The following is a 27,457-nucleotide window of genomic DNA, read 5'->3' as shown; positions in this document are numbered from 1 at the left end:
CCACAGTGGGCCCAAACATGAGCTAAGATGTTGCCCAGAAACAGAAAATCTACATTACCTATGAAAATTCTGAAAAAGGGTCCTGGTAGATTGAAGCTTTGACAACAGGAAAGGGACAGGAAAGCATGAGGGACCCAAGGTAACAGGCCTGGAAAATCTTCATTGCTGAGAGAGACGAGGGTAAAAGGGAAGGAGGGAGGCACTCTTTAGATATTGATGATGAAAAAAAAAATAACGCAATGGGGAAAACATGGGGTTGTGCAGGACAACAGGAAACTAGAAAGTCAGACAATGCCAACCCCTAAGCCCATCACCAAACATGAAAGCCATACATTAATGAGTTTGTCTTTACAGATTATTTTAATAGAATTTTGCACATCAGTATATATCTACATCTGTCTGTCACTGGATGTCTATATCATTCACTATGTTATGAACAGGAACATAAATGAAATAGAGACTATTTTTCCACAATTAAAAATATACGTACAGACTCATTTGTCTGAAGTTTCATATCTACCAAAACTTAGCAATGTAGAATATTATGCCTGACTCACAATTTATTTTTGATCGAATGTGAAATGGCATATTGAACTTGTGAGAAATAACTTTATTCATTAGTCCCCAAAATGGATTGTAATTATGGAAACTAAGAAATTACAGAAATTATAGAAATCGACCCTTAAGGAAAGAAATGGACAAAATATCTTTTTTTTTTCTTGATAACCTTATCTATTCATTGGTTGAAAAGATAGTTGCACCTTATCTAGTCCAGAAAACTTGATTAAAAACATCAAGTTGTTTGTTGTTTCAAGAGACACATCTAAAAGTTGAGGCTATACAAGGGTTGAATATAAAAGGATAGAAAGAAACAGGTCATTCAATACCAATGGAAAGTAAAACCTGAATAATTAGGAATAATATAAGACAAAATAGACTTTAAGTGAAAGTGTTACTGGAGACAAAATTGGTGCTTTCTTAAGGAATATTAATTGTTTCACTGGGAAGGGATGATACCTGGAACTGTAACTGTAAATGTATACTTCTACTGATGTGGCCTCAAAGTGTATAGAGCAAAAATTGAAACAATAACAGGAAAAATTAGAATCATTTTGGGAGAGTCTAAAAAGCTTTTGTATGAAACATTTCTAACATTCATAACAGAAGATCTTCCCAGGCCCAACACTTAGCTTCCATGATTACTCACTCCTGACACATTTTCTTTCCTTTATATTTTCACCCACTTTCAACCTCGTCTTCGTCCTCACCCCCTGATATTTTCAAACCATAAACACCACATCTGTAAATGTTTCAGAATGTATCTTAAGAGACAAGCAATCTCTTTTTAAATAATAAAAATAACATTGTAGCACTTCTCCAAATTGATAGTAACTAGTAAATATCATCACATATTGTGCTCCTATTTCTCTGATACTCATAAATTTTTAGAATTTGTTTGACTCACGCCGTCTAAAATTTTAATGTTCCTGATAGTTGACCCTTCACATCTCCTTCCCTGTTGGATTTTTCTTAGTAGCATTTGCCATTAACATACTATATATTCTATTTGTTATTGTGTTTAGCATCTGTCTGCCTAGCAGAACAGTACTTGGAATATAATTAGCTACCAATATAATTGTTGAATAAATGCATATGTTTGGAGTTAGAAACAAATGCTTTATTTTGCTAGTACATTATGAGAGGTAGAAGAATAATATATGGGCTGGAGCCTTGTGATGCCTGGTAAAGCCCCTCTTCTCTCTCTCTCACCACAATGGGCATGGCTATGTGAAGGATGCACACATGGATGAGAATGTAATGCCTTAAATTCAGATGGAAAAATAAGACCTGTAGACAGAAGACAGTAATAGTGCAAACAGAATTCAACGACCCACTTCATCCTGTAGACAAGGAATCCTTTGAATGCCTTTCTATGCCTTTTTTATTTTTAATTTAAAATTTTTTTATTGAGGTAGAATTGAAATATAACATTATGTTAATTACAGGTGTACAACATAATGATTTGGTATTTGTAAGTATTGTGAAATGATACTTACCACAAGAAGTCTAGTTAACATCAGTTGCCATGAAAAGTTACAAATTTCTTTTTTTTTTTTACTTTTTTTTTTTTAAAGATTTTATTTATTTATTTATTTTCCCCCCAAAGCCCCAGTAGATAGTTGTATGTCATAGCTGCACATCCTTCTAGTTGCTGTACGTGGGACTCAGCCTCAGCATGCCAGAGAAGTGGTGCGTCGGTGCGCGCCTGGGATCCAAACCCCGGGGCCACCAGCATCAGAGCGCGCGGACTTAACCGCTAAGCCACGGGGCCGGCCCCCCCACAAATTTCTTTTTGAGAAGAGAACTTTTAAGGTCTACTGTCTTAGCAACTTTAAAATATGCAATACAGTATTATTAATCATAGTCATCATGCTGTACATTACAACCCCATGACTTATTTTTTTTATACCTGTAAGATTCTAACTTTTGCCTCCCTTCACCCGAATTACCCACACCCTATCCCCGGCCTCTGGCAACCACCAATCTGTTCTTTGTCTGTATGAGCTCAGTACATTTATTTTTGTTTGTAGATTCCACATACAAGTGAGATTATGTGGTATTTTTCTTTCTCTGTAGGACTTGTTACACTTAGCACGAGCATAATTATTCTTAAGGTCCATCCATGTTGTCGCAAATGGTAAGACTGCATTCTTTTTATGGCTGAATAATATTCAATTGTATACATACACCACAATTTCTTTACCCATTCATCCATTGATGAACACTTAGGTTTGTTCCATATCTTGGCTATTGTGAAGAATGCTGCAATCAACATGAGAGGCATATATCTTTTCAAGTTAGTGTTTTCATTTTCTTCAGATGAATACTCAGAAGTGGAATTGCTGGATCATATGGTAGTTCTATTTTTAATTTTTTGAGGAACCTCCATACTGTTTTCCATAGTGGCTGCACACTTTATTCCTGCCAACAGTGCACAGGGTTCCTTTTTATCCACATCCTCACCAACAATTGTTATTTGTTGTCTTTTGGATGATAGCCATTCTAGCAGGTGTGAGGTGATATCTCATTGTGGTTTTGATATGCATTTACCTGCTCATTAGTGATGTTGAGCATCTTTTTATATACCAGTTGGCCATTTTTATCTTTTCTTTGGAAAAATGTCTATTCACATCCTCTGTCCAGTTTTTAATTGGATTGTTTGTTTTTTGCTATTGAGTTGTATGAGTTCTCTATATATTTTGGATATTAACCCCTTAACAGATATACAATTTGACACTATTTTCTCCCATTCGGTAGGTTGCCTTTTCATTTTGTTGATAGTTTCTTTTGCTGTGCAGGAGTTTTTTTAGTTTTATGTAGTCCCACTTGTTTATTTTTGCTTTGTTGCCTTTGCCTTTGGTGTCAAATCCAAAAAATCATCACTAAAACTGATGTCAAGGAGCTTACTGACTATGTTTTCTTCAAGGAGTTTTATGGTTTCAGGTCTTACATTCAAGTTTCTTCTCTTCCTATTTTAGAGTTACACTGAAACCTTTACTAAAGCCAGTCTTGTGTTGAGGATAGAAAATGCAAAGATGACTTCTGGGGTTTGTATGCCCTGTCCTCCTCAGGGCTGATATTATTAGAGGAATAATTATATGATGTCTTCAGCTTGTGCCTGAGGAGACTGTGGAAAGACCCCCAGTCCTATTTTATGATGCTCTTGCAGAATTATAGTCTCAGCTTTAGTGGTTCAGTCCTCCAGGCAGAGACCTGCACTTCCAGGATTAGGACATGAGCAGCTGTTCATGAATAGATTACCTCCTTAAGAGGCCCTTAGAGATATAATGCAGGAACGGTAGGTTGATTTCCTTTAGAGCTTTGCTTCCAGATGGTAGAAACAAACTACTCCCAGGGAGTAGACACTACTTCCAAGGAGTAGTGTCCCTTGAGTTTGGACACTAGAAAAGATTTTAAGCAGGTCCCTGGGGAAATGGGGAATGGGGATGGCGGTGTGAGGTAATTAGAGGAGTTAGATTGGACAGAGAGTACCTTAAATTCCAGAAGGGTCTATAAAATGGAGATAGGTTCCAGTCACTTTGAGGTGGAGCTGTCATCAACATGATTTCCTAAGGTGTCTACCGTTCCTGGTTCAGAGTATTTTCTATGTGGAGAGTGTGGTGATTACCTGGAGAGAGAGGGGTTAAGGATCAGCCCACTAACCCCTCCTTCCCACTGCCCATGGGTAGGAGGGTGAAGGCAGAATATCCAATGGAGCAGGAATCTAGGGAGGAGGGGTAGAGGGCAAGTGGGGATAGACAGAAGAGAGACAGGCAGGATCCATCTTTTACCATCTCCCAGGCTTCCAGCCAGCACCAGCACAGCGCCAACGCAGGTTCCTTTTGGTGGAGTAGGGCACAGGGCTCCCATGCAGGAATCAGCATCATGGGGCAACGGGTGCTATTTTTCATCGGCTCCCTTCTGCCTGGGATCCTGCTCTCAGAGGCTGCCAAAATTCTAACTGTGTCCTTCCTGGATGAGTGCTTGGCCAAGAATCCGGAGACAAGAGTGTCCCAGGCACCTGTGCCAGGGATTAGGCAAACAGCCCTTGCTCAGGGTATCATTCCGTGTGGTTTTCCAGATGGGCGGGTTTGTTTCCTTGGCCTGAGGATGAAGGGGTAGGCACTGTTTGTGGAGGCAGAAAGGGGCCTCTACCACCACCAAAGTGGAGAAGATAGTTCTGGATAAAACAGAAATACTCTTTCTTCTCTCTTCTTACTCAGGACCGTCTACCTATAATACAGGGCTGGGGCCAGAAGTTTAAGATCCAGCCCAGTGCAGGAGACCCTGGTCCACTTTCTCCAGGGCACAGGCCGGACATTCAAAGGCTCAACCTAAACTTCTCGGGGTTGCACAGCAGTTGCCAGTAAAGACTGTGGCTAGTGTTTGCAGACTCTTGGAGGACAGGAAAGGTGCCCCTGGGGGCAGTAGCACTAATTTTCTGTGGCAGCATGGGAGCCAAAGTGGAGCAGGGAAGGTATTTCAAAGACAATTAGGGGGATATTGTGTTTTCATCCAGGGGAAACCTGGAGATCTGACCAGGGCCGAGGAGTGGACCTCACACATTCAGGTTTTTCCTGGCCCCCCCTTTCTTTCACTGGTGCTGGTAGAAGTGTTTGAAGGACTCGGGGAAATGTTAAGTCTGCATTTTATGCCCTCAGTTTTATTTCCTTTACTTCTGCACCAATGAGAATAGAATATGAAAGGGAAAAATATATCATGAAGAAGGGGTCATGATAGGATAGAGTTTCCCAAAACTTTATTTCAACCCCACAGTGGGATCTCTTAAATCACTTTTAGGTCACCAAGAATCAGGGGATCTTAGAGCTGGAAGGACCCATAAATCATCTAATTCAGCCTCCACTATGTTTCCCTCAGCGGGAAACTAAGGGTCGGGGGAGGGAGGCGCCATTTATAGGACTGCACCAGACCTCCCGAATGGTGGACACCATGTATTTACTTACCCCAAGCATTTCTTACCCGAATACTATTGTCTCCATAGCTCCCAATCTCACCACTTTTCAGTGGGGAGTTTTTATAATGATTATTTAAAAAACCCTATAACAAAATCAGAAAGCTTTCTTTGTTTTCTTTCTGATTGTTAGTAGCGATGAAGCAAAAGAACTTCTTCCCCTCTTGAAAGTACCTTGTTCTCCTGCCTCAGACTGAGAGGGAGCTGGTGTGGTTTGTGAGGTGCTGGAAGCCCCTTCACTGGGATGCACTGGGGCTCACCAAGACCCTCCATGATTGGATGTCTGTGTGGTCACCCCTTCTTCCTGGCTCCCAGGTCTAATATGGACTAAAATGTGGGTATGAGACGGAGGTCATTTGTACTTTATACCTCCCCTGGTATTTCGGACTGTGCAAGCCTGGGTGTAAAAACCTGATAAATAGCTACACACCATTTCTCTAGTACTACACCCCTGTCACTCCCACCTCCAAACTTTTGGCATTTCCAATTAACTCCTCTCTTGATCTGACATTCTCTGCTACTTATACCTTTAGATTCAATCAAAGGTCCCATGTTGGAGTGGGGTCTAAGAGAAGGCATTAGTGTGATGGAACTTGTACCTCCCCCATGATCAAGCTTCTCTTTCCTTAGGATCCCAGGATTGTCCTAGGATGGTTGATGTCTCAATCTTCATGCCTATATGATCCTGTAGGCCCAACCCAGGGCCCACGCAATTATCCTGAATGTCTTAATTTGATGTTCTGCACAATTGAAGCACCAGCTGAGAAAAGACTTCCCAAATATGTTTGAATCTCAAGGATTTAGACTCTAAGTAGTGGCTCTATGTCCTTCTGCTCCAATGGCTGTTTCTTGGATTCACATTCAAGCTCCCGTATTTCTGGCTCCTACACTAACATAAATTTCCAAAGAGAAGGATTCCAGAAATAGCTCTGATCGATTGTGCATTAGGACCCTTCACACTCACATGCACAGCACTGTGCCAAAATTTCTTCCGGTGCAGTCATTTCTTTAGGACGCTATGTCTCCATAGGGCCCCAGCTAAAACACAGCATGCACCTTAGGATCAGGAACTCCTTAAGGCTTAAGCACCAGGAGGCTCATCACATTGACATGGAGGCCAGAGTCAGAAGAGAGGATCTATGATGGAGGTTTGCCACAGGTCAAGGATTTGGGCCAGCAGGCTCTGGGTAAGTGCGCTAGGGCGTACCCAGACGGATATGGAAAGTGCAAATGATGAAGTTCATCTTTCTCTACTCACCGTCAACTTTCTGTTTCTCTACCTCTTGTCTTGTGGATTTATCACCTCATCAACCTCAGAACCTCTGTTCTCAACATTACAAAAATGAAGTTGTGCCTTGTTCCTAAGTGGAAGCCACTATCTACTAATGGACCAAATGTCTCATATTCTTCAAGATCATGGTCATAATGTCACCATGTTTCTCCAGAGCACAAATTTATTGATGTCAGGTATCTTTTCTCACTAATTCTTGACTTCTTCTACTCCAGGCAACGAACAGCAATGCCTTTTGCATACAGGGGCTTTTAAAATGTAATTGGACTTAAAGAATAAAAAATTGTGTGTGTGTGTGTGTGTTTATGTAAGGTGTTGGAAACCTTCTGGGCTCTGTCAACAAGACCTCCACACTCTTCTGTGCCATACTTTCCTCCCTTACTTGGATTTCTACTCCATCCTAAGCAATCCTCCACACAATCAATAATTGTTGATTACTCTGTAAGTGCTTGTTTATAACGTGGCTTGAAATTATGTTGAACAGAAATGTTCAGCCATAAATAGGATTTCTAATAGGTAAGGATCAATTTTCTTTTCCTATAGCATAGATTAAGTTCTCCTCTTACGACGTCTGAAATTTAAGGAAGCTTTCTCAGGGAGTTCCTTATTTATGCAGCTAAGATCAGAAGCTATCATTGAGATGATCTTGTTTTCTTGATATTTCAGTGACTGCCCATGAGTTTGTGTATAGTGATGTTGGAAGTTCCTAACTGAGTCCTTGAATGGACAGAAGTTTAGCTAAAATGAGCTCATAAACATTATCAACTCTTCTCTGCTGACAGACAAGGGAATGGCAGGTCAGAGATCTGAAAAGATTTGCTCAAGGTCACATGCAGGCTACTAACATTGTTGGGTGGATTTAGGACTTTAAGCTCTGGATTGTTCAATAAGAAGTATTTCTCAGGCATTGATTTTTCAAAAAAATTCCAGTATTAAGAAGCATTTTAGAGGAACAAAAGTCTGAGAAATTATGAAACTTTGAAGATGACTTCAGGCTTTCTTATTGTTCAGATTGTTTTACAACAATTTTTTTTGTGAAAATTGCTGTTAAGTTTTTTGTTGTGGTAACATATGCATTACACAAAATTGACCATTTTGACCATTTTTGTGTACATTTTAGTAACTTTAGGTCCATTCACATTGTTGTTCAGCCATCACCACTGTCCACCTCCAGAACTTTGTCATCACCACAAACTGGAACTCTGTACCCTTTAAACAATATCAGCCCATTACTCTCTGCCTCCAGCCCCTGATAACCAGTATTCTCCTTTTGTTCTTAATAATTTGACTGGTCTCAATACCTCGTATAAGTGGAATTATACAATATTTGTCCTCATATGTCTGGTTTATTTCACTTAGCATAATGTCTTCAGCTTCATCCAGGTTGTAGCATATGTCAGAATTTGTTTCCTTTTTAAGGCTGAATAACATTCCATTGTATGTATGTACCACATTTTGTTTACCCATTCATCTGTCACTGGACATTTGAGATGTTTCCGTCTTTTAGATAGTGTGAATAATGCTGCTATGAACACTGCTATACGAGTATCTGTCTGAGTCTCTACTTAAAAACATTTTAATTACCTTCTAGATTGGTTCTGTTTTCTTTATTGAACGTCATTTATAATCAAATCCTTTTGCATCTATCCCCACTGCAGATCTGATTAAATAGCCTTAGTGTATTAATTTTTAGTGCAATTATTTTTAACTTAAAAATTTGTAATTAAATTTAATTAAAATGTTAAATTAAATCAAGTTAAATTAAAAATTTAGTTTGAAACATAATTTTGGCAGTTACTATGAAGTTTGAGAAACTTTTGAAAGCTACAGACCTTCTACCTCTTTAACAAATATATTTACACCAAAATCTATAAGCAATTCAAGGTGTTCATGGACACCTTCAGTTTTATCTATAGGCCTCATGCTTAAGTGTCTAGAGTTTCTTTCACTGTTCTCCATTCATGACCATTTTTGAGGCTTTGAAACAGCATATTTATACTTCACTTCAATTATACAGCCTGGCTAAATGTATGCAAATAAGGAAAACACATGATTGGGTTATTATTTCTGACCTGATGCCAGTTTCAGTGTGTTGAAATATTTGAACCATCCACTAACTCCTTGTTTGGACAGACTTTCCCATCTTGTTTATTCATTTACAAATTCTATAATGAGTGACATGAGTGGCACTGAAGTAGCAAAAATCTCTGATGCTCACGTGTACTAATGCTCCAACCAATATCTGGAATCACAATTGGGTTATAGGGAGAGGCCAACAGGACTTTGAGGGTCATGATAGAAAAAGTCTAGATTGCCTTGAATAGATTGTTGGTAGAAATGTGGATGTTAAGAACTCTGCTAATGAGGACTCAGAAGGAAGTGAAGAGCATGGGAGAGAAAATCTATATCATCTTAGACAATATGTAAATCATCCTAGACAGAATATGGGTAGAAATATAGATGTTAAAGGCTTCTTGCTATTGGTAGTAAAATGTGAGAGGAAACAGATAAATTGAAGGAGGAACTATTAAGCATAAAGAAACCAGGACATTATGATTTTGGAAATTCTCAGACTCTCTTGATTGCAATAGATTCTAAAATTAGGGGATTCACTGTGAGGAAAACAGTGAATTCTTTTCTATTGTAGAGGAAAATCAGTGATATGGCTATTTTGCCCCTGGAAGATTAAAAAGTCAGAATATTTAGTCTCATAGAGAACTCTTTGAAGATTAGATTTGTGCCTCATGGATCCCTTTAGCCCTACCGGCTGATGTCAAAAATAGAGATGAAATTACTTTGTAAGAATCAATGGAGCAGCCTCTTGTCTAGTGGAGTGAATTCCCATGACATACCCAGGAGATCCACAAGGTAATTGAGAATTTTATATCAGAAGAAACACTGCCAGTTTGGACTGAAAGAAATAGAAGATGACATAAAGAAGGCTGTTAGACTCCCCAAAAGTGACAAATAGGCTGATAAACTATTCAGCTGCAATTTCATGATACTTTTTATGAAGAACAAAGGAGAATTCTGAGGGTGAAGCAGTGAGGGCAAAGGGTAGAGCTTTACCCAACTCCAGACTCTCACCCATACTTGATTAAATTATTTGGATGATATAATTTGGGACTTTTGAGCTGATGATATGTTGGTGAGAGTTTGAACTATGAGTTGATAGTGTAATGGTTTGAGACTATTTGCGACGTTGGGATGGAGTGAATGCATTTTGCATGCGGAATGTACTTGAGTGTTTCAAGTGCAGAGAGCAGAATGTAGTAAGAAGATCATGTCCCCCAAAGATATCCATGTCTCAATCCTTGGAACCAGCAAATATGCTACCTTACATGGCAAAGGGACTTCGCAGGTGTGATTAATATAAGGATCTAGAGATGGGGAGATTATTCTGGATTATCCAGTTGGGCCCAATATAATTACAAGAGTCCTTCTATCAGAAAGAAGAGGACAGGAGAGTAAGAGGAGGAAATGTGATGATGGAAGGAAAAGTCAGAGTGTTGTGCTTGCCAGTTGGAGGGAGGCAATGAGCCAAGGAATGCAGGCAGCTCTAACAGATGGAAAAGGCAAGAAAACAAATTGTCCTCTAGGGCTTCCAGAAGGAATGCAGGCCTGCCTACACCTTGATTTATTCCAATGAGTCTTGTTTTGGCTTTTGATCTTTAGAACTATAAGATAATAAATTTGTGTTGCTTTAGGCCGCTAAGATTATAGTAATTTTTCACAGCAGCAATAAGAATCTACTGTAGTCATCATAGGTGGTCAGGAGAACTCCAGGAGGCATGAGAGGAGGTTGCTAAAGCCTCTACAGTATAGGCAAATTTAGGGGGCACTAATGGCAGTGCCTATTGTATTGCAATTTGGTCAGAATCTAGAGCTTTTTGTGATTTGTGGTTTTATTCAAACTGGGCTGATTTCCAAGTAATAAGCATAAATGGACTTAAGTAAAACATGTAAACAAGAAAAATGTTGTCTCCCGATTGACAAAAGGCCTAAAGATGTTGAACTTGTGGAAGTATTGTGGTGTTTTGAGTGAATAGTTTTTTCTTGACAGTGTCATGGATAGAGAGGCCTTAGACTGACCACATAATTCCCAGGAGTATAACTGAGGTACTAGCCTTGAGCTTGTGTGGGGGCAATGGTGCATCCCTTTGTGTGAGCTCCTGTGTGAATGTTTCCATGTCTTGGATGAGTGTGGCAAATGAATCTCCTTGGAGGAGGATGTCCTCAATGTCATGTCAGACCTGTGCTCCTGGAGAAAGTTGGATGTGGTTAAGATCTTGCTGACAAAGATTGAAGCAGTTGAAGTATCAGAAAGGTAAACAATTAAAGGAGCATTCTGTCCCTTCCAAGATGAAGGCAAACTACAGTTGAAAGCCTATTGAAATTGTTACTGGATAGAAAATATTAGCCAAGTCTATGATGTAAAGTGTTTGCCAGTAAATACTGGGATAGAGTCAGTAATTTCACTAAGATTGGATATGGGAACTTTCATGTGTGGAACCATGCATTAATCTCTCCCTGATCCCTACACGCAGTTAAGTTAGATGTCATGACTGATGAAGGCACACCTGCGTGAAGAGAGTATGAAAGGTTTATTATTCAAATAATAAGGCCATTTTTGGAAGAGCAGGACAGGATCCCAAGAAAATCTGAAAAATGTGTTTCCACAGCAGGGAAGGATTTTTATTGAGTTTTTATTGTGGTTAGGGGCTTGGATGTGGTGAGGTTTCCCTCTGATTGGCCTGACTTGCATGGTTTGAAACTCCCTTTAAGTCCAAGAGAGGGAGCATGGGGACTTTCTTAACAGCTTGTCCAGATGAAGCACAGAAGAGGGAGTGGGAGACAGGGCTTGAACCCTGTCAGCAGTCAAACATCAAAAACAGACTCAGACTTTTTATTACACGTGGGTAATGGAGAGAAGCCAAGTTAGTAAGTAGAGGTGCAGAGGACTACTATTTCAATTAAGCCATTGAGTACTTTCTACTGAATCAAAAAACTATTTGGATGCATCATTTTAAATAATGAGAATGAATTTTCCTAAACCAGAAAGAGCAAAGTATCTGGAATCAAAGAGACTTGTATTTAAATACAAACTCTACCACTTCCTATGTGTGCAAACTTGACAACTTATCTTAAACTCTATTACCTTTTATTTCTCATCTGTAAAGAGAGACAAATAGCTATAACTTCAGTGACAGCTTTAAATGGAAGCTTCCATAACTTTAAATTGAAAAGCATTCCTGAATCTTTGTAAGGTTCTCACTCCATGTTTTCAGTTTATAAGATTGAATGAATGAGAAAGCAACCAAACCAAACAAAAATATTTCAAAAGGCAAACATTCAAATAAATACAAAATTATTGGAACAAACAAATGTGGCTATCATCATGCTAATAATCCATGTTGTGTGACATATTTAACATTTAAACCCATTGGTGTTTTATTAGATTTTAAAGAGGAGGAGAAATCATAGCAAGTTATCACTTGGCTTCCACCTGAAGATTCTAACAAAGAACATATGAAGTTTTATTATTTCTTTATGAAAGAAAATTTGCTTGGCAGGTAATTTATTTTTATTATTTGAGCTCAATAGTCACCATTTTAGTGATACTAATGAAGGGATAGATATATGTATGGTTGGACCGAGGATATAAGAAAGGGATGGATGAATGGATAGATGGATGGACGGATAGATAGATGAATGGATGGATGAATGCATAGAAGATAAGTGGATGGTTAGATAAACAAGTATTTCTCACCAAATCATCCAGTCCAGTCACTGGAGATTCTTTCTTACTCTGTATTGTCCCTCTTCCACTATCAACATGAATATATTTGTGTAGAAAGTGGGAGCTGTTCTTTCTGAGACTTCCTCACAATACTTCACTTAGAATCTTTGTCTACAATCTCACCAACACAAAAGCATAGGTACCTCAACCTCTCACTCTTGGTATGTAAATGAGAACCATCTTTTCCCATTTATTTTTGCTGCTTCTTCTCACATATATTCATTAATAAAGGGAAGACTTATGAACATATATTTTGTAGTACTTGAACATCTGACCTTGAAAAGTCATTTTGAACAGCAATTAACCTGGTGCAAAATAAGACATGAAGTTAATTCCTTTTGCTTCATCTTGAGTGGAAAGGAACAAATAACTCCTTAACCTGAGACATAAAAGTGGAGCAACAAAAATCTGTGTCTATCTCGGTTAATACAAGGGCTTTACCCCTTCTTTTTACGTTTAAAATTCTACTAACTAGTCAAGGTCCTGCTTAAATCTGACTTTTTCCATAAAGCCTTCTTTCCTCACTCAGATTGGAAGATCCCAGTCCTTCCTGTACAGACCTGATCTAACCTACTTTTTTGACACTTACTGTTAGTCTATATCATCTTGCATTGTTAGTTATATAATTTAAGTATGTGCTTTGTCTCTTCTCCCCAAATTTAATATTTTTGAGGACAAGTACAGGTAACTGTGCTTTCTTGAAACTTTTTTTCTACCTATTAGCTAAATTTTAATGATGATTAATGAACTATGTTCTAGAAATTTTATAGCATTACTGAAATTATCCAACATATTTGACAACCACTCCTTTGTTAGGTGAAATCTTTAAGAATACACAGCAGAGGATGATTTCAAGCAATCTCTCCCATTGTGATTTGAAGTTGATCCTAAAGATCAGGCAGAGATCTGCGTTTAACTAATGAGTTCTTAGCCTCTGGGCCTTCTCTATCTGAGGTGCAATGTTGCAGGGGCATACAATTACAGGTGTGCCAGGGTATTGATTCTCTTGCCCCTCCATCCAGCTGGCAGGCCCCTGATGTCTTGAGCCCTTGCATCTGTTGCCTCTGAGACCTTAAAGTGCAGATGGGCATCCTCATCTATTTCCCCGTATGTTGTACAAACAGGAGACATAATCATATTCTATACAGGCAATAATGGGAAAGCATTGAAAGAAGATAGGTCCCTGGAATAATCTCGTAGGCAAACTTTCAGTTATGAGTAAGCTTTGCCATTATCGTCTCTGGATACTTCACCTTTATTGAAGTGGAAAGAGTAATAAAGTGTTTCAAAACCAGGATTTTTTTTTTTTTATTGCTTAACCCATGGGCATAGAAAGCTGGAATTCCTATTTTTAGCTGAGATATTGAGTTCTATGTGATCAAAGAATCCCTTGGGTGAGGTGATCTGTCATATTCAGAAGACACAGTGATTTTAAAAAGTAGCCTATATGTCAATATTTCGGGGACTGTGTCATTAAGTAACTTCCACACTTTGGCTGAGTAAACAAGATAAATCACTCATCAAGAGTCAGTATGTAAATGAAGGTTAAGGAGACTATCTCAGAATTTATCAAGTAGAAGGAGACCTGTGAGGTCTGCTATGGTCATAGAAGACTCCCAGAGCAGAAGGCCTAACAGTGGCAATTCAATTTCAGTTAATGTAATTCAACTGTGCCCATGAATTTCAAGAACTGAGAGTTCCAAGATAAATTTTCTCACTTAGGGAGTGCTTGAGATGTGGATCAGAGAGGATAAGGGAGAGGAGGAAGGAAACACTCTCAGGAGCAGAACATCTGCCAGCCTGACTGAGAAGAGGGTATTAATGGACTTGGTGGAATAGGATGCTGCTGCTAGGGGTGGTCCTGCTTGCAGGGGGATTCCTTTTTACCCCAAGATTCTTGTATGAATTGTGAAATTAACAGCTTGAATGAATATTTATCATTTATTTTCTCTCTTACAGACACACGTTCGAAAACCTTTTAAAGTTGATGGAACTACTGGGACTTCAGTGCAATCATTTGCTAAGGAGAAATGATATCATGGATTCCTTAAAGAATGAGAACTTTGACCTGATATTTGTTGATGCATTTGACTTCTGTTCTCTCCTGGTTGCTGAGAAGCTTGGGAAGAGATTTGTGTCCTATTTCCCATCCCCTTGGGCAGCGTGGACCTTGAGCTCCCAAGCCCCCTGCCGGTATCCCGTTCCTTGCTAACCAACCACATGGACTTCAGGGACAGAATGAAGAACGTTCTGATGTTTTTTTATTTGTCCATTAAGCAATGGCAAATGCAGTCTGCATTTGACAACACCATCAAAGAGCATTTCCCCGAAGGCTCTAGGCCAGTTTTGTCTCATCTTCTAAAGAAAGTCGAGTTGACTTTTATTAACTCTGACTTTGCCTTTGATTTTGCTTGACCTCTGCTTCCCAATACTGTGTATGTTGGAGGCTTAACGGCCAAACCTGTTAAAGCAGTACCACAAGTAAGTAAAACCTTAGCACTCAGTAAGACTTCATACAGAGGTCTTCAGTGCAGAGCTGGGGGTTGCCCCTGCCAGCGCCATTCTGGGAATGAGGTAGGGTGAGGCAAGTGAGGGACCTAGGGCCCACTTTTTAAAGGAAGTACTCACTTCCAGGGTCATGTGTGCACAGTATTAGGACTTGAACGCCTTGAGATTGAGGACTTCCTCAAATGGTACACCCAGGGTCATCTATTGTCTCACCCTAGTCCTGGCCCTGGTGAGATAACCCTTTTCATAAGCTGATATTTTCATTTGCATTTTGTATGATCATATGTACAGCAAGTAAGCAGTAAGCCTCTGTCACATGTCACATGCAAGAATTGTTAGGGAGGTGAGTTACTCACAATGAAACACAAAACACTGTGAGACAGCGTGTAACCAAGGCAGGACAGTGTGGGACTGACTGCAGGCATTTTCTCCAGTATCCCCTGCCTGTAGAGCCCTGGTTCCTATTTCCACCTAGACGGCCTGATTTGGTTGATCTGGGTCTGGCCTGGGCATTCTAAGTTGTAAAAGCTGCCCCGTCGTTTTTAATGCGTAGACTCAGAACCACTGCCAGAAGTTTTCAAAATGGAGGGGAGCTGAGATTAGTTGACGCCTGATGCCAATCAGCACTGGGTTGCCATTTATATGGAAATTATATATATTTTGCCATGCAGAGGGAAGTATGATGGTCCTCATTTTTATAAATGAGGGACTGAGGCTCAGGTGGTAGAAATGACTTTCACACCACCATTCTCTTCAGAGCCAGAGAGATCCCTGATTTGGCCTGGGCATTCCAGGCACTGATATGTCAACCATTCCTCTGCTGACCTTGCACTGAGTGAGCAGGAAGAGTCAGAGAATGATGCATGGGCTAGATGGGTTCTGAGTTGGTGGCAGGATTTTAGGAATGAGCTAGGAGGGAAGACATTTCAAGTGGAGAGAACAGGGAGCCCCACGTGTGGAGGTAGCAGTGAGATGGCCATGACTCTGGGTTCCCTGGGTGACTCTGGCTAGAGTAGAGAGTGAAAGATTCAGTTGCACAAATATAATCAGGCCAGATTGCTGGAGGTCTTACCCAGGAGGGTGACTCAGGCCTTGGCCACGGGCAGGGGGAGGGCATGGTTAAGTAGGAGCATAATGGGCTTAAGGGTTGTAATGGCTGTGAGATGACAGAGACTTTTTTCAAAGCGTTTTCCTCTCTGTATTTTCCAATTTCTATATAAAGTTCTCACGTTGCTTTTGTAATAATAAAAGGCCGTTTTAAATTGCTCCTTTGAGATGGTAAATCAGGCAGTGTTATTCTGGTTGGAATCCACCTAATAGAATGAGAGTCTAGGAGCTGGAGAGGAGTCCCAGAAGTCCAGAGAGAGTCAGGGTCCTCAGAAATATTTGGAAATGAGAATTGAGAAAACAGTGATAAAGCCATGATTGCAAGGTCACAACCCTCCTTAAGAACTATTTGGGGGTCTTTAAAAATAAAGTACGCAGGTCTGGGATGGGGGCTAGGATATGCCACTTTTTAAAACTCATCCCATGCAGATATACTTTGCAGTCATATGGGTGAACCACTGAGGTAGGAGATGAACTACAAAGATCAGTGACTGAGAATATCATGGAATGTTAGAGCAAAGCACATTACGTGGCACACTGGATGAGGGTATCCAGGTGCCTTCCCTATTCTGCCTCCACTTCTTCTTATGCCAGAGGCCTTCTCCCAGTTTCACCTCTCTAGCCTCCAGAAGTCCCATCTTCCTCTGCTGGACCCTGATCTCCACTGGAATTCTTCCTTACACTGCCACCTCTGGTCTGGTTTTGGAACACTCCCATGTCACCATGGACACAAAATGAGTTGAGAGTCTAGAATGGCTCTGATAATTGGATCAGGGTTTCAAAGAGGAAAGATGTTCCAACCACCATAATTAGCATAAGCACAGTCCAGAGGGTCCTGAGCTGTCTCAGGGGCTATAATAATAGTTTCAGGACAGTGAGCTCTAGGAGTGACAGGAAGGTATGCTTAGTTAATACCTGACTTTCATTTCCTGGCTGTCCTGGCATTTGTGACAGCTTTGTACACCTCCTTTGCTTTCTTATCTCTCTCCAGGAATTTGAGAATTTCATTGCCAAGTTTGGAGACTCTGGTTTTGTCCTTGTGGCCCTAGGCTCCATGGTGAGCAGCTATTCGTCCCAGGAGCTTCTCAAGGAGATGAACAGTGCCTTTGCTCATCTCCCTCAAGAGGTTATATGGAGGTATAAGGCTTCTCACTGGCCCAAAGATATCAAACTGGCAGCAAATGTGAAAATTGTGGACTGGCTTCCTCAGAGTGACCTCCTGAGTAAGGACTATGCAGGTCGGCTTCTCTCATCTTATTTACATGTCTTTGGGCTGCTCAGGGCTCTGACCTCCAGTTGGGCAATCCCATCATTGTGAGAAAGGCCTGCTGATAGCTAAAAGTAAGTCTCCAGAGGGCAGGGATGGAGCAGTCAGCTGGAGTTTTGGGGGAATCAGCCTATACTTCCAATGAGATCAGAAACCAAAACAGCTCTCTCCTCTTCATTTTTTTTCCCCAGGTTGGAAGTCCACAGCCATTAAAGTCCCCTTGACTGACTGCATTTGGTTTTGAACAAGGTCACCCAAACACAATCCAAAATAACCTGTGAATTCTAAGAACATGTACCATGGAACAATGCCACTGTATTTAGTGTCTTCAGGAGAACCTATTCATCCACATGCTCTTACACACACACACATACACAGACAGACACAGTCACACACACACAACCTCCTTAGCTACTAAGGTGTGAGTGACTCATACCTTCACAACATTGATGCCCACAGTGCCTTCGGGATATGCCAAAATACCTGAGTGCCAAGCTGAGAAACCTCATAGCCAGTTCTTTGGTCCATTGAGTCTCTGGTACCAAAGATTCCCCCCACTTCCCAACAAGTTTGCTCTGTGCCCACTGATGCTTTGTAGAGACTCCTCACCACCATAGCCACTGGCTGGATCAGAGGCTGTTAACCAAGATTATGACTCAAAGTCATCTGTGGAATTTAAGAAACAGATTCCTGGTTTGACTTCTGCAAGTGTATTTCTCTAAGTCTGGGGCAGGGCATGTGATTCTCATTTCAAAGAGACACAAGGAGATTCTGATGCACATCACAATTGAGTGTCACAGGCTGAGATGAACGCTTCACACTATCAACAATCACTTTAGTTAGCTCTAAATAAGGATCAAATGGAAACAGTGAAACTGGACATACTGAGGTGTAGGGTCCAGTCTCTGTTTTCAAGGGTCTTCTCATATACTTGAGGAGATAACACATGCAGCATAAGTCTTAAGAGTGCTACATGAGTTGTGATGTCAATGAATGTGTCAAGAATTCAGAGAAGGAAATTAGTTGGCAAGTGAGAAAACATTGCTCGAAACAGAGATACGGAGACAGACAGAGACACAAAGAGAAACCAGAAATGAGAGAAGCAACGAAAGGCACTGGGATGATAGAGAGAAAGATTGCTGGCTGGCTGGCTGGATGGATGGATGGATGGATGGATGGAGACATATGACTTGCTCAGCACCATTTTCTACAGGATTCTCTGGGTTCTCAGTCTTAGCTAGATTCCTACTTTTCTCAAGGAGTCTCTGTACAAAGTCAACGGCTGGAATCCTGTATGTTGGAACATGCACCTTGAATGTGTCCCAAGCAAAACGTATCTTTACAATGGCTCCAACACACTTTGAGAATCCATTGTTATTTTCTTCTCCCCTTTAAGATTTACCTGGTATTTTAAAACTTTTCATGCTGAGATGTTCTGCTTTCTTAATTACAACAGCTCACCCTCACATCTGTTTCTTTGTCACCCATGGTGGGATAAATAGCATCATGGAGGCCATCCAACATGGCGTGCCCATGGTGGAGATTCCCCTCTTTGGAGACCAGCCTGAAAACCTGTTCCGAACAGAAGCCAAAAAGTTTGGTGTCTTTATCCAGTTAAAGCAGATGAAGGCTGAGACACTGGCTCTGAAGATGAAACAAGTCATAGAAAACAAGAGGTATGCAGCTCTCAGGGCTTGTGACCACACAGGCTGAATGAAGGCATCAAACACAAAGGGCACATGTGGGTCTTTTTGCAATGAAAATTGAAACTTCAAGGACATAGAATAATATGCGTGTGGTGCTAACAGCTGACCTATTTCCTCTGAGAGCAAGACTAGGTTAGATTTAAGTTAGTTGATGAGAATAATTTTCTACTTTATGGGCTGTGAGAAACCAAAACTACTTAAACAAGGCCTCTTTAAGAGGTCTTATATTTTGGGGTGCTTACAGTAGAATTTCAACTGATTAGGAGATGGTCTTTCTGTCCCAAGTATGTCACACTGTTCCCTACCTCAGGACCTCTGTCTATGCTGCTGCACAGAACACTCCCTCCCTTCTCTTCACAGGGCTGGATCCTTCATCACATTGGGTCTCATCTCCAATGTCACCTCCTCAGAGAGGCCATCTTTGTCTGACAGTCCTAAATAGACTCCTCTCCCGCCCACTCCAGTCATCATTCATTATTTCCTTCTTAACACTTATCAGGATCTGTCTAACTCCATTTCATTAGGTTTTAATTCACTGTCTGTCCCCACACTAGAAAGTAGACTGTAAGCTTCCCCAGGACAGCAGCGTGTATCTCTTGGTTTCCATGACGTTCCCAGGGCCTAGCACAGGGCCTGCCACAAAGTAAGCTTGAAGGAATGTCTGTTAAGTGAGTCAACAAAAGGGCCCATAGATCTCTTAGGTAACTTCCCATCGAGGACAATGATCCTATAACCAAGATGGACTGAATATCTTATTAGGGTTTCAAAGACATAAACCCTGAATCAGGTATATGTTACAACGTATATATTTATATACACTTTTTCCTTTAGTGTACCATAATCTTCTTGAGATAAGGACTAGTCCTTATAGACTTAGTCACTCTTTTGTAGTTTAGTACCTTTAGCACTAAGCATGGATCCTTGCAGGTAGGCACCAGTTTGAACTTTTCAAGGGGACCCAGCTAGACAGTGGCAAGGCCAGGCCAGCAACTTTCCCTTGAAGCAGAGTCTTTTGTGCATATGGTGGAAAGTGCCTGTGTGATACAAGCTCTCTAAGGCTTCTGAGAGCACGTGAGTCATGCCCCGCCTCTATCTCTGCCAATAGGTACAAATCTGCAACAGTGGCCACCAGCATCATCAGGCGCTCCCACCCCCTGACCCCTGCCCAGCACCTGGTGGGCTGTATCGACCACCTCCTCCACACAGGGGGTGCTGCACATCTCAAACCCCATGCCTTCCAGCAGCCGTGGCATGAGCAGTACCTGCTTGACGTCTTCTTGTTCCTGCTGGTGGTCACCTTGGGCACCGTGTGGATCTGTCGGAAGCTGCGGGGTGTGGTGGCCAGGTGGTTGTGTGGGGCCAGGAAGCTGAAGAAGGCCTGATGCCAAGTGCAGCCTTGGGGGGTGGTGTGCTGGGCAGCCACTGGTTCTTTGAAGGTTTCCCCAGCACAGACCACCCCTGGTGTCCTCCCCTCACCTCCAATTGGCACACAAATTGCTTCTCACTATTTTCTGCCTATGTTTAGAAAGCCTTATTATGCACTCTTGGACTCTTTTTTTAAAACTTATGATAAAATATACATCACATAAAATTTACCATTTTGATCATTAAGTATACAGTTCAGCGGCATTTAAGTACATTCACATAGTCATGCAAACATCACTCCCATCCAATTCCAGAACTTTTTTCATCTTCCCAAACTAAAATCTACACTGATTAAACAATAACTCCCCATTTCCCTGCCCCTCCCCAACCCATGCCAGTCTCTGGCAACCCCTGTTCTACTTTCTGTGTCTTTGAATTTGATCTAGGGCTTCTTGACTTGCTCCTCATCAATGGACCCCTCTACTCAGACACAAACCTTCACCAGCCAGCCCCGCCTTCCTCCTCACCCTCTGTCCATAGTCACAGTGCTCTGACTATTTCATTCTCCCTCTCCAGGAGACTTCTCAGTCTCTTTCCCAATTTTTCCTTCTTTCACTTTTCATAAAACTCACCAAAGATATTTGGCCAGTTCTTCCATTTTTGGCCTTCCTCTTGCATCTCCTTTTCACCTCACCTCAAAGCTCAGGAAGCCTGGCCTCTGACCTGTAGTTAGGCAGGGACCGCTCCTCCCAGGACTCCACTTTTGGTCTCTGCCCTGAGTCCTCACCTGCAGAGGACACCTCCTTGGCTGGTCAGGCCTGGAGCCTACCTTTGGCCCACAGCCGATGCTGTGTTCCTCATTTTTCTTGAGCTTCCTTCTCAAGAATCCCACTCTTACCAATGGGATAAGGGAAACCTCAAGTGGAGAATGGGAATCTACGTGTAAGGTCATGGGGCCTCAAGTCCAGTGGCGATGGCAGTTCCCAAGACTTTCTTGAGTTAGGAAACATTCAATTTGCAACCCTTGTGTAGTAGAAAATATCCAGATATGTGGTAAACTCTTAGGGGTCACATTCAGTTTCTAGTAACAGAAGTCAGAAAAAGCATGACTTAAACACCAGGGTTTTTGTTTGTCTGGTTTTTCTTTCTTTGACAGCCTCCAGGCAGGTAATGGAGTGCTGGTTTTGTGGCTCTGTCATGTCTGCAAAAGTTTCTCTCTTCTCTCTGTCTCTCTCTCTCTAGATATATATAATTTTTTTTTTTTTTTTTTTTTGGTTTTCATTCTCCCTTCCTAAACTCATGTGCAAAACTGTCTCTCTGGTGTATGGTTTTCATGAAATATTGCGTCTTCAAATGATTATGTTCTCATATTTGCTTTTTCATTCTCAGATGGAATTCAGTTCCTCCTTAAAATTTTCAAATATATGACATTTGATGGGTTAAAAATATAGAGAAGAAAACGTTAGACATATGTAGTGGCCCTGGGAGGACCATAGTTTTTGACTGCTTAATTCTAGGTTTGTGCAAAAGATCTTGCAACGATTATCATAAAAATTGAAGCAACTGCTAGAAATACTTCCTGCAGAAATAGGGAAGGCCCCCACTTGCCAATTCTAAGAAAAGATTTTCTTTGGAAGTCTGCAGGACTGGGTGCCTGGTGTTACCCACTCTGTGAGTTCTGATGGTGCAAGGACGTTACATGCAGCCAGGAGCATAAGTGCAGAAATGTGTGTGTGTGTGTGTGTGTGTGTGTGTGTGTGTGAGATGTAAGGTTTCATTTTTGTAATTCTCATGAAACAACTTGAAATGGTCTGTGGCAATAATCCCTTGAAGGACTGATGTGAAACTCTTTTGTGTTGTCCTTGGAATCAACAGTTACAATTTTATTTCCCAATGACCAACACAAGGACCAAGGGTTGAGGTTCCCTGGCTGGTAAGTCCCTCCTTCCCACCCCCAGCATGCTGTCCTCCCCTCACAACTCATAATTCATTGAGGCCCACTTTGTGGCAGGTGCTTTCTCAGGCCCACCCTCATCCCTGAAATCTGATCGATAGCAGCCAGTGAGCCATGGAAAATGATGTCTCTAGTTTGTTCTCTCCAAGCATCCTCCACAGGCTTGCCAGCAGGGTCTTGATGTCATGAAAACCTGATCTCATCACTCCCTACTTAAATCCTTTGTTGACTCCCGTTGCATGGAATACAAGGCCTCTGTGATTCATCTCTGCCTACCTACATCTGGTAGGCACATCCTCAGCTACTCTCCCCTTGCCCGTTCCCAATGTACGCTACACCTCTTAAAGAGAAATGATGTTACACCTGGCAAGGAAGATTTTATTCAAGACTCTTGCAACAGGGAAGAGTATATTGCAATAGGGAAGAGAGACTGAACTCAACTCTGAGTACAGCAAGGACAACTGGGGATTCGTAGCCAATATTCAGAGTGAGGGGGTGTTAAAGACAAAAATTATTCAATGACGACACTTGTTAAAGATGATAAGGAAGACTTTGTTCAAGGGGGTACTGTCGGGATAGGTATAGGGACCACTGCAATGAGTCTTGCAACAGGGGAGAGAGATTGGGCTCAACTCCGAATACAAGGAAAAGTGGGAATTTTAGCCAAGGAACTACGGGGGAGTGTGGTCAGTGGATGGAAAATTACTATGAGGAAACATCAGGAGTAAGGGGGGATTCTGCTAGCCCTACCTAACAGGATTTCTGCTGAGAGGCAGGCCAGCATGCTCAGATATCCCCTAGGGGATGGTAGAGGATGCAGAACGCTATTAGATATTGAGGGTAGTCAGATATAGAGGATGGGGATCTGGCTAAACTGACTTAGCAGGATTCTTGCTAAATTTGACCAGGCAGAGATGAACATGGAAGTCCAAAAGTCAGAGCCTAGTTGAGAAGAGACTTCACAGAGTTTGGTCTGGGGAGAGAATCTTTGTCAGGGGTCAGTGGATGGAAAATTACTAAGAGGAACTTGATTAGATATCAAGAGTAGGGAGATTCTTGTTAAAGGAAGAAGACCAAAGTAATCAGACATCAAAGGTGGAGGGATTCTTCATAAGTTAGCTTAGCAGGATTCTTGACTAAAAGTGGGCTCAGCAGGCCAAGGGCAGAGCAGCAGGCCAAGGTTGAGGCCAAGTCTAGAAGAGGACTAAGAGGAGCTTGAGGAAAATTTGGTGGAGAGAGTCTTTGTCACACCCACCCCACCACATTATGCTGTTTTGTACCTCTGTGTCTTTGACCATGTTGTGTCCTCTCTCACAAATTCCATTCCACTCTAGTTGTAATAAAAAATTTCTGCTTATTGTTCAGTACCCAGTGTTATTGTGTTCACATTAGTGTGGCTGGACCTGACCACCACACCCTCAACAGAGCTCACCATATCCTCTTTTGAAGCATCTTCCTTACTATATTGAAATTATTTGTTAACAGATATGTCTCTATTTAGAAACCATAAACTCCTAAAAGTCAGGGACTGGGTCCTATTTATCTTGTTGTTACAGCACCTGGCATGGTGCGTGGAATAAACAGTGCGGGGACAACTGGATAATCATTTGGAAAGAAAGACAATATTTGATCTAGACCTCACATCATACCCAAAAGTAAACTCTAAATGCATCAGAGATTTAATATAAAAAAGGATATCATACTGGGTCTTAAAAAAAAAAAAAGGTCAATTTCTCCATAACCTGTGTGTCTGAAAAGGCTTTCTAAATATGACTCAAAAGTCCTGATTCAAGAAAGAAAGGTTAACTAATTTAACTAATTCGATGATATTAAAAAATCTTTTACAGGGCCGGCCTGGTGGTGTAGTAGTTGAGTTCGCACGTTACACTTCAGCAGTCCGGGGTTCGCCAGTTCAGACCTTGGGTGCAGAACTATGCACCACTCATCAAGCCATGCTGTGGCGGTGTCTCATATACAAAATAGAGAAAGATTGGCACAGATGTTAGCTCAGGGCCAATCTTCCTGACCAAAAAAAAAAAAAAAACTTTTACATGGCTAAATCACCATAAGTAGAGTAAAATATAAAATAAAAAGTGTGAGAAAAATATTTATAACATACATCACATATAAAGGACTACTATTCCTAACATTAAAAAAAAAACTATTACAATTGAGGAATGAAGCTATGGTACACATACACACTGGAATAATAGGCAGCTATAAACTACAACCAGCAAGACAATTATGAACTGATATTGAATGGATTCTAATATTGTTAAGTAAGAAAGAACAAAGTGCAAGAATAAATATAGTAGTTCACTTATATCTTTAAGAAAAGAGAAGAGGGAGGGAACAAAAATATATATTTATCTGAATTCCTTTGCAGAAAGAAGCACAGGGAGAATAAACCAGAGAATAAATGATAGATTATCCATAAGGCTGCTGTTGGAATCGGGTGGAAGGGCAGGGAAGCAGGTGACAGGTCTGTGTGATCTGCAGTTGGATTCTCTTTTTAATCAGCAGGGCTCTAAAATCTTCTGTGCAAGAGACTTTGTACTAGTGACCAGGGGGTAAGTATCAACATCAAAATGTCCCCACATGTGAGTGAGAATGGAGACTTTGGACTTCTTAATAGGTGCTAGAAGAACCCTGAGCCTTCATGTGTACTGTTCCCTTATTAACCCTACCCCACTCTTTGCCAACCTCCTCCCCTTTGTCTGGCGTTAAGGTTTATAAAATGCTGGAGTAGGTGCCAGGATGGAGGACATGGAGCATGCCACGGGGACTTTTCTCCTTCCCCTTGGCCCTCCACAAACTACATGTAAATCGATTCCATAAACACTACAAAGATCAACAAGAAGAGCAAATAGAGCCCACATCTTCCCATAAGTAGAAAACTCAACATCAGATTTTATCAGAGCTATCTCCTGCACTCTTGCTACAAAGCTTTGTGGAGAGCTAGTAAGTCCAGAAAAATAGTCCAGAAAAGAGAAAAGGGCCACAGAGGGCCCAAAAATGAGCTAAGACTTTATTCAGAAGGAGATAATCTACATTACTTAAGAAAATTCTGAAAAAGAGTCCTGGTAGATTGAAGCTTTGACAACAGGAAAGAGACAGGAAAGCATGAGGGACCAAAGGTAACAGACTTGGAAGGCTTCGTTTCTGAGGGAGATGAGTGTAAAAGAGAAGGAGAGAGGCACTCTTTACATATTGATGATGGAAAAAAAAAAGGAACTGTGGGGACCGGTCCCGTGGCTTAGCAGTGAAGTGCAAGTGCTCCAGTAGTGGCTGCCCGGGTTCGGATCCAAGGCACGCACCGATGCACCACTTGTCTGGCCATGCTGAGGCAGCGTCCCACATACAGCAACTAGAAGGATGTGCAACTATGACATACAACTATCTACTGGGGCTTTGGGGAGAAAAGGGGGGAACAAAAAAAAAAGGAAGAGGATTGGCAATAGATGTTAGCTCAGGGCCAGTCTTCCTCAGCAAAAAAAAAAAAAAAAAAGAGGAGGATTGGCATGGATCTTAGCTCAGGGCTGATCTTCCTCACAAAAAACAAAAAAGAAAGAAAAAAAAAAGGAACTGGGGAAAAAGTAGAGTTTTGCAAGCCAATAGGAAACTAGAAAGTCAGATGGTGCAAACCTCTAAGCCCATCACCAGAAACAAAAGCCATACATTAAGGAGATTGTCATTACAGATAATTTTTATAGACTTCTGATATTACTAGACATCTACATATTTCTATCACTGGATATCTATATCACTCACTGTGTGATGAACAGGAACGTGAATGAAATAGTGACTGTTTCTCCACAGTTAAAAATATATGTACAGTGAGCCAGCCCTGATGGTCTAGTAGTTAAAGCTCAGCGGTCTCATCACTTCGGCAGCCCGGGAATGTTCCCCAGTGTGGAACCACAGCACTGGTCTGTCAGTTGCCGTGCTGCGGCGGCGGATCTCATGGAACAGCCAGAAGGACGCACAACTAGAACATACAATATGCACTGGGGCTTTGGGGAGACAAACAGAACAGTGGAGGATTGGCAACAGATGTTAGCTCAGAGTGACTCTTTCCCAGCAAAAAAAAAAAAAAAAAAGGATGGCATCCCTGAAAAAATTCAGTTTAAAAAATATATATGTATATTTATAGTATATGTACAAACGTATTTATCTGACATGTTTCGTATGTATCAAAGGTTAGCAAATGTAGAATATTATGCCTGACTCACAATTTGTTTTTGATCAAATGAGAATGGCATATTGAAGTGGTGGGAAATGACTTCATTCATTAGTCCCAAAATGAATTGGGATTATGGAAAGTAAGCAATTATAGAAATTTACCCTTTAGGAAAGGAATGGACCAAATGACTCTTTTTTTCTTAGTAATCTGATCTATTACTTAGTTGAATAGATAGTTGAACCTTATCTAGTCCACTAAACTAGATTGAAAACATCAAGATCTTTGCTGTTTCGAGAGACACATCTAAAACATGAGGATTCAGGAGGATGGAATACAAAAGGTTAGAAAAAGACAGTTATACAATACTAATGGAAAATAAAACCTGAATAGTTAGGAACAATATCAGACAAAATGAACTTTCGGTGAAAAGCATTACGAGAGAGAAGATTTGCTTTCATAATGAAGATTAATTGTTTTACTGGGAAGGGATGGTATCGGAAACCATAATTGTAAATTTGTATGCATCTACTGATGTGGCCTCCAAGTATATAGAGCAAAAATTGAAATAACAACCTGGAAAAGTTAGAATCATAGTGGGAGAGTTTAAAAAACTTTTTATTTATTTATTTATTTATTTATTTATGAGGGAGATCAACCCTGAGCTAACATCCATGCTAATCATCCTCTTTTTGCTGAGGAAGACTGGCTCTGAGCTAACATCTATTGCCCATCCTCCTCCTTTT

The 27,457-nt window shown here is 41.0% G+C and overlaps 1 pseudogene; it reads left to right on the top strand.

Annotated features, from left to right (window-relative positions):
* The first annotated feature begins 4,446 nt into the window (after positions 1–4,446).
* LOC101402503 (UDP-glycosyltransferase 3A1-like) lies at positions 4,447–20,594 on the top strand (annotated as a pseudogene).
* The last annotated feature ends 6,863 nt before the right edge of the window (positions 20,595–27,457 follow it).

The sequence above is a fragment of the Ceratotherium simum genome, chromosome 18, assembly GCF_057802395.1.
Source record: "Ceratotherium simum simum isolate JZ-2026a chromosome 18, ASM5780239v1, whole genome shotgun sequence".
Classification (NCBI taxonomy): Eukaryota; Metazoa; Chordata; class Mammalia; order Perissodactyla; family Rhinocerotidae; genus Ceratotherium; species Ceratotherium simum.
The sequence above is the reverse complement of the archived record's forward strand: the minus strand, read 5'-3'. Positions and strand labels throughout refer to the sequence as shown.